The 8,781-nt window shown below is 37.9% G+C and overlaps 1 pseudogene; it reads right to left on the bottom strand.

Annotated features, from left to right (window-relative positions):
* Nucleotides 1-7,046: 7,046 nt before the first annotated feature.
* Nucleotides 7,047-8,444, bottom strand: LOC109123436 (pentatricopeptide repeat-containing protein At5g46100-like; annotated as a pseudogene).
* Nucleotides 8,445-8,781: the final 337 nt, after the last annotated feature.

Raw genomic sequence — 8,781 nt, 5'->3', positions numbered from 1 at the left:
TAAGCTTTTCGGACTCCCTGGAGATCCATTAGTTATCTCTTGCGAGCCTTTGAAGGGTAATCCAAGGTTAGGATCACCTTGAATGGCCAATACTTGGTAAGCTTTTCACAGTGAGAGGTGATTAGTTATCTCTTATGAGCCATTGAAAGATGATTCACAGTGAGAGGTCTTTAGTGTTTGAAACCATTAATGGGAAGCAACTGCAGTATTTCATGGACCAGTGGGATCAAAACTTGATTGCTAAATACACACCGGTTTGGGAGATAACCATTTTTTATGTTATTGTCCCCAACATGAGGAAAAGATCCGGAATCTCCCCCTTTTTTTGTTTAAGGAACCTGAACCTAGTGACCTAAAACTCCAAGAAACCTTTTCTTTGTAATTAATCTTAGTTACTATTTTTTATTAACTTAAAGCCAACCTTTTTCAACCCAAAATTACGTTTTCTTTTAAAGTTAACTCATAAAAGAAAAAACACTATTTCAGTACTTTAACTAATATCACGTGTGAGATGAAAACCCATCCCTGTGGACGATCCTAGAACCACTATATTATGCTAGCTATGCTACCCTAGTATATGGTGAATTAGGTTTATAAATTTTGTTGATAACTCCCGTTTGAGGATTGAATTAAATATTACACCAATTGGGGACGAATCAAGCTATGAGTGTAGATAAGAGTCATGGGTCTGGAGAGAGTAGGTGGCCTATACTGCACATAAGGTGATGGTGGGTAGTAGAATCCAAAAGTATGCTCAACTGTCTGATAGCATCCAGGAGGTCTCATCCTTGCTGAACTGATAGCACCAACATCTCCTGATCTCTGTCCTCCTAAAGGCTTCTTCCCCTTAGAGTCAGTATGGGAAGACTCGGGCCACAGTCTTCTAGCAATGTCGTCTTATATACCATACAAAGTCTGTACCAAAGATCTAAAATTTGTATGAGGAAATCCCATCAAGTGTCTAGCAAATCTAGGTTGTAAGTTCCTCAAACTCATACTAATTTGATCATTCTTTGAAGAACGATCAATAATTTGTGAAATCTTCTCCCTCCAGCGGGAGATAAATGAAGTGACCGACTTCTCTGGCCTCTGTCTCAAAACCTCTAACTCTCTTCTCAAAACATCAATGAAAGTGTTAAATGCAAATTGTCTCAAAAACTCCTAGGCCAGATCATTATAAGTCCTACGGTGTGATACATCCAATGAAGCGAACCAACGATGTGTCGCACCATTAAAGGACATAGGGAAAAGCATAACCATTTGGGCCTCATCCAGTCTATGGGCCCTCATAATCGTACTATAGAGCCTCAAATGGATGCGAGGATAGCCTATGCCCATGTATATCTCAATCTCAGGCATCCTAAACTTGGTCGGTAAACTGGCCACTGGTGTTCCATCAACCTCCGTCTAAAGTCCTCATTTGCCTCAACCTCTGCTCAAGTCTATCCATACGAGCATGTGGGTCCTCTAAAGTCAGGATAGGCAATGTGATAGGAGGTAGGGCAACCTCGGTTTGACTATGCAAAGTGAAAGGTATAGGCTATGGTGTTGACTAACTGGGTGGAGGGGGTAGTGGTACTATAGTGTCAAACTGGGCACTCTCCTGAACCGGGACCTGTTGGGCCTACTGCCCATCTATCATCTGGCCAAAGCTAGCTAAAGCTTCCTGGATCGAAGCCATGGCTGTAGCAAACTGGTCAACGGTAACTAACTGTGAATCCATATCCCTCTTACCTGATATTTGATCTAACTAGTTTGATACTCTAGTCCATCTACCTCCCACTCTAATCCATGAAGGCAAATCCAGACTGGTCACGGTAAACCCTCCTACAAATATGGAAACACTAGATAAGGTACAACACAAATGAGACTCTATAGGAATCAACTGAAAGGTGCGCAGAAATATAACTCAAATGTACTCAATTTGATACCCATCTCTGATCACACCAAAAGGAGACTATGGAGAGGGTAATCGAACCTAACTATGACCAAGGCAGCTCTAAAGGTCCACAGATGCACCCAAGTGTAGGAATAGAATCGTAATTGGGTCTAGGTTAACCTACAAGGTTGAGGTGGCTCTATAGAAGAAAATGGGTGGGTTAAAGGATCTCTAGTAGAAGCGATCGTACCCTCCGACGATACGCTACCCTCTACACGTTTTCAATGAGACAGGATGCTTCCATGTAAGGTGGTCATCACCTCCACACATCCACTTCCTAGCTTTCCCAGGGGGTTTCTTAATGGTAAAGGTTCTCTCATCTATCAACACTCAGTGATAATCTAAAGTGCATAGTGAAGGATGTGGGTGCATCCGAAAAACTTAAGATCTAAAGTGAGATAGTGAACAAGGACAAGCAATCATACAAACATACAAGAGAAAAGGTTGTCATGCAACAAACAGTCATGCGATGAAGATAAATATCAAACAATCAAAGTCCTATCCAACATATGTGAGAGTGAATCATGCTGAAGTGAGCAAGCAATCAAGTGATCATTCAAGGAATACAAATATAAACACATGTTAAGATAGCAACCCAATTAAGCAAGCAAACTAAATTACCTTGCCTAAAAAAGAGGTACTGTCTAATCAACCAATTAAATGCCACATTTTCCTCAACTAGTGTTCAAGCTTGATCTTCAAAATTCCCCAATGGAGTCGCCAATTTATGGACCCGCGTTTTTCACATGCGTCTCCACTCGATCGGCGAGACTCGCTTTTATTTGTGAAAAATTAATTTTGGAAAAGTCAGAGTCACCACTTATTTTATTTTATTTTAAAAGGGAAAAGAAAATAAGAAAGAAAACCCTAAAGAAGTGACTCCATAGTTTTGAAAAAGCATGTCTTTGAAAAACCCGAGTCTAGTTTCAAGGATCAGCTTACTTATTAGGAAGGTACCTCTAAAAGGTAGCACCCCTCTAAGCCCTACAAAAGTCTCTTTTGATTAAGTTGAGGGAAATATGGAAATTAAATGGTTGGTCGTGGATATCTAAGTAGGCTAGGTGATTTCAAAAAATAGCATGTCAAACAAGAAAGTCTTATCATAGAGAAAGTCAAAGTGTGTACCTGAACGGCTTCTCAAGCGTTATCATAAAAAAACAAAGTTAGTTTGAAAAACATATTACTCAGCATGCATTACATCATAGATAATAAAAAAAGTGTCAAGGCAATCAAGGACAACATTCAAATATGGATATGGCACATCAAAACATACACATTCACAAAATTCTTGAGTTGGGGGGCAGAAAGAACGTACCTGATCAATGAGCATTAACACCTCTATGGGAAACAAGGGTAGCTTAACAATGAATATAAAACAAATTCATGTATATCTTCAAGAAGAATAAAAATCAATCAGATATCAAGCATACAATATCGAAGAGAATATCATAAATGTCGGGCCCCCTCTAGAGCCCTAATCAATTTTGCATGAATTTATTCTATGAATTCCATTATTTGGAATCATGAAGTTAGTTCATGCTTGTTAAAAATCAACAAAAACAAGAAAATGGTTGAAAGTAAAAGATTATTAAAATCTGGATTTTATTGCCTAAAGAAGGTCCGAAGATGATTTTCTAAAATCGAGTTATTTGGATGAAGATGATTTTGAAAATAGATTTAAGATGCGTAAGATCACAAAGAGAAAAAAGAAGAAAAAAAAAAGATTAGAAGGAGGGTAATATACACCAAGGTAGCCACCATGTGAGTGAGGTCTAGAGGTGCACTTGAGACTACATTGCTGAAACAGATTCATGTGGAAACCTCTGCAGATCGTTGGTATTTTGGAAAGAAACCGACCATATTAATTCTAGAGCCCATGTTCACTGGGCTATTACTTATTCTCCAATTTTAGCCCCCAAGACTGTAACTAATTCACCCACTTGCTCATAACTCCTGACTACTACTCAAAAAGTGTTATTTTATAGCTTGTAATTAACTCTTTTAAACACTTTTAAGTAGTAGTTATTACCTTTTAACTCAATTGGCATGTTAAGGATCCTTACAATCGTTTCCAATCAAATTGTGTTAAGTTTTGGTGTTTTTGATAGCTTTTTGATCACCAAAGCAATCTACGATGAGGGAGAGCTTTATATAATCCATGGAAAAGCAAATGGAAGCTCATTTACATGAAGAATCCAAACTTTGGAGCTTCGTAGTTCTTTGCCAAAGCCAATCAAGAATGCAAGGAAGAAAAACAAAGGAATCTAACATGAAATTCAAGAAGGCAGCAGCTGCAGGACACATTTCGAGCACTTCATGGAGTCCATTTTATACATACTATATATTGTTTCGAAACTTGAGAAGTCAGAGTCCAACGCTTTAAACGGTGTGCGAATCGAAGCTGAAACGAAAAAGTTATGGCCATTTGAAGACAACCGCACTAAGCTGAGCGAAAATTTCACAGCTGCGAAATCAGTTTGCGAAACCACTTGCAAGCACACGTGTGCCACTTCGCAATTCAAATTCCATTTTCACACCATGCGAATTACCTTGCGAAATCAACCTTTTCTTGCCAAATGGACACTTCCAACTTGCGAAATCCACCTGTGTAATCTCAGATATTTGCGACCGACTCAGTTAGATTTTTTCTCAAGATATTTTATGTAAATTTCTATTTCTCCTTGTAATCGGCTAAAGATATTATTGGGATATTTCTTAGAAAATATCTTCTATATATATATCTCTAATATCATGTAAAGAAGAGGAAATGTAAACTGACGAGAGGAGGATCATAGTAAGAAATATATCTATAGAGCACTTGCTCTACTTTTCTTTCATATTTTTGTTTTCTCGTTATTTTTATTTCTAGCCAAACAAGCTCTGAGGATGTTTCCTCAGAGAATGAGTGGCTAGGCTTTTTGTCTCTTGGAGTTAAGGAAGCTGGGTAAGGTGCCGAATGCAAAAATTGGAAGTTTTGTTGTTTCAGCTTTTAATGAAGAGAAAGTGTGACCCGTTAATGGTTTCTATGTTTTTAGTTAACTTAAAACTCCTTAAATTCACCTGGGCCAATACTTGGTAAGGCAAGTGATCTCCGTCCATTGAGATACACTAGTTTATCTCTTGCGAGCCTTTGGGAGGTGGTTTAAAGGTAGGATTTTCTAGAATAGCCAACACTTGGTAAGCTTTTGGACTCTAAGGAGACATCCATTAGTTATCTCTTGCGAGCTTTTGAAGGGTAATCCAAGGTTAAGGATCACCTTGAATGGTAAATGTTAGGTGAGAGCCATGAGCCATTGCAAGATGATTCAGTGACAGGGAATTAGTGTTTGAAGTCATAAAAGGGGAAGCATCTGTACCACATTGGTTCGGAAAATAACTATATGTTAAATCCCCAATGCGAGGAAAAGATTCAAGTGACCGGAACTCTCTTTTTGTAATAGGAACCTAACCCTAGTAATCCAAAAACTCCAAGAAACACTTTTCTTTATAAGTAATTTCCGTTACATTATTTTTGGTTAGCTTAAAACCAACCCTTTTTCAACCAAAGATTATGTTTTCTTTTAAAGCTAACCTTGAAATGAAAAAGCACCAATTCATCTTAGAATTAATATCAATTGTGAAGTGAAAACCCATCCCAGTGAACGATCCTAGAGCCACTATGCTATGCTAGCTGAGGCTATCCTAGTACATGGTGAAATAGGTTATAAATTTTGTTGATTACTCCTGTCTGAGGACCGAAATCAAGGTACACCAGTTGATTGAGCACCAATCAACAGGACATACACTTGCTGGGCACGGAATCAACTCCCCTCTGGATTTTTGTATCTTAGCTTCTGTACTCTCATATCCATTGTAAGTTTCATATTAAACTCTTTTTTTTTTGTTTTATCATCATGAGAATCAGTTTCTCATTTTCTGGAGCTCATAGGAATTCATTTCCTTCCTAAGCTGCTACCCAACCGATACCTTTTTGGATAAAAACAAATAATGATCTCAAGCCTTCTACCCATACTTGCATGAATTGCATAATGGGGTGAAGAAGAGGGGGGATTATGCTCTAGATGCAGAAGATCACTACCAATCTCTCTTGTCTCTTTGTCTCCTATTCTCAATGATGGCGACAGTTTTCATCAACAACAAATTTACAAGAACGGCATGGGAACCACTCCTATTGAAATTTAGTTGCAAATAAAGAATCTCAAAACCTTTATTCTGAACTCCAGATAAGATTTTCTTCACCATGCAAAGAAAGTAAAGCTTCACCAAAATTATCCTAGCCTTTGTCTTTTCCATTGATTGATCATCAGATGCATTATCCAATACTTTTGCCATATTACACCCCCAACCGATAATAAATAATGCAATTGAAAGACATGGAACTAGCTCACTTCCCTCACAAAATGTTTGAAAGCAAGAAAAACTACCATCAAGTATTTTAAGAGCAAACTAAGTTGTCCCCTGCATGTTAATATAAGATTCCAGTTCTGTCGTGGGATCTACTACGGTAGGAGCTAATAAAGAACCTGCATCCTTAACCCACATAAAAGAGGAGGTCATTATAAAAGTCAGTAATTTTTTTAGGACATCCTCAAAAATCAGGATCATTGCATCTCTGGATAGAAAAGAAACCTAATCATCTTTAACTGAGCCACCAAGGACAGCTTGGATAAAACGAGAATCAGAAGTTCCATAGGGAGAAAGAGAATAGGTAACAGATACTACAGCTAAATTAAGAGGCTCATGATGCCAATGGTCTAGCTGATAGCCTTGGTGATGATTGAAATCCACTCCCACCTTTCTCTTCTTAAGTTTCTCTCTTGTTTTTTTTTTATTTATTCATATTTCAATCTTCTCACAATCGTATGCTCTATTTATTCTAACAATTTCTTTTGTGTACTGTTAGGAAAATTTGACGGACAGTAAAGCCTCTTTAACGCAGCTGTAGTTTCCAATGAAGTTCTCTATAAAATTCTATGCAAAGCAGAAAGTTCTTCAGGCCATAAAAAAAACTGTCTAAAATACAGCTTTAATTGGAACGGCTTGTATGAAGGACTTCGCATTCAGAAATATCATGCATGTAGTCCTAGGCTCTCCCCATCAACTCAACCTATACAAGTTCAACAGCTTCCCGCACCTTCCTTCGATCCCAAAATCCACCTACCACAGCATTCCATGTTACCTCATCAGGAATGCACCCGTCAAGCACCATCTCATCAACAAGGTGAGCAACTTTGTGCAAATCACCTTTGTTACAAAAATAATTCACAAGAGAATCAAAAGTTTTGGCATCAATTGAAATGCCCCTTGTCCACATGCTTAGATATAATTGAAAAACTCAATTTGGATGCTCAGTACAAAGCCCTTGGACCAGTGTATTATGAATTCTAAAATAAAGGCTCCAAGTTAGTCAGTTTGGGGTGATCCCCCTAAGGACCATTTCATCAAGGAAGTTTGCAGCTTCATGGGATTTGAAAATATCATAGAAGCCACTTATGATCTTCCCATACAATCTTGCATTCGGTCTCAAGCCTTGGAGCTTCATCCTGTCAAGAATCTCCACAACTTCTTGAAGCTTTCCTTCTTTACAAAGTCCATGGACTAAAGTACTGTATGTAATCATGTTGGGCAAATGGCGTCTGCTAACCATCATATCTAATAACTCCAGAGCTTGTGATGAACACCCACTCTTGCAATTACCATCCATTAAAGAACTGTAAGTAAAAACATTGGGTTCAATGCCCTTGCTTACCATCTCTTCAAGCAACCTAATAGCTGAATCCAAATCTTTAGACTGACATAAACCATGTATGAGAGAAGTATATGTAACAATAGTCGAGAACAAGCTTTTGTCTCCATCTCTTTAAACACCTCCTTTACTTTGCCAATCTTTCCCAATCTACACAACCCATTAATTAAATTACCGTACGTATATGAATCTGGAGGACATCCTCGATTGGGCATCTCCCTAAATATCCGAAGAATAGCACCCATTGTTCCACTATTTTTGCTTAGGGCTTTGATCAAAACATTTAGGGAAGCAACACTAGGTGGAATATCCATTTCTCTCATATATCTGTAAAATCTCAAAGCTAGTTTTAACTGGTTTTCACCAACAAGAATAGCAAAGACTGTAATATATGATTTTTGGTTGGGCTCACACTCATACTCCTTCATTTTGCGAAAAACCTAGACAACATCCAGTGGCTTATGAACCCAACCATAAGCTCTGCAAATGGAAAGGAATATGTCCTTTGTAATATTGCATTTTTCTTCCTTCATTCTACAAAGAAGTTCCTTAGCTAATCTGAAATGATTTGCAGACACTAATCTAGAGATCATAAGACTGAATGTTTAGTGACCATGCCGAAACCCATTAGTATACTTTGTTGTTGCAGAATCAAATATGACAATAGCTTTTTTGTATAGCCCTTTCTACTTTTATCAATTGTGCAACTTGGGCTAATCTGATTTGCTTCGACCATTTGATAATCGTCTTGCTACCCATTTTTAACTTTACAAGACAACTTTTGAGCAAATAATGATAAAAATAATCACTTTGGTGCAATTCACATTTAAAAGGCATTCTCCAGTGAGTGTCCATCAGTTAATAGGAAAACAAGTAGCTCCTAAAGTGATTAATTTCCAGTTGAAATCAAACTCTACTACAGCACAAATTAACATTTTCTCTGTAAAAGAAGCCATGGTCCTTAAAATCAGAGATCGACCAAAACGCAGCGTTTGGAGAAGGAATAATCGAATGCTCTTGTGTTAACGCTTGAAATCCACTCCCACATTTCTCTTCTTACAACAAGTTTCTTCTCCAAGACTTATTCTGATGAGAA

This window comes from Vitis vinifera, chromosome 1 (genome assembly GCF_030704535.1).
Source record: "Vitis vinifera cultivar Pinot Noir 40024 chromosome 1, ASM3070453v1".
In the NCBI taxonomy this organism is placed as follows: domain Eukaryota; kingdom Viridiplantae; phylum Streptophyta; class Magnoliopsida; order Vitales; family Vitaceae; genus Vitis; species Vitis vinifera.
Note: the sequence above shows the minus strand (reverse complement) of the source record. Positions and strands in the feature narration are given on the sequence as shown.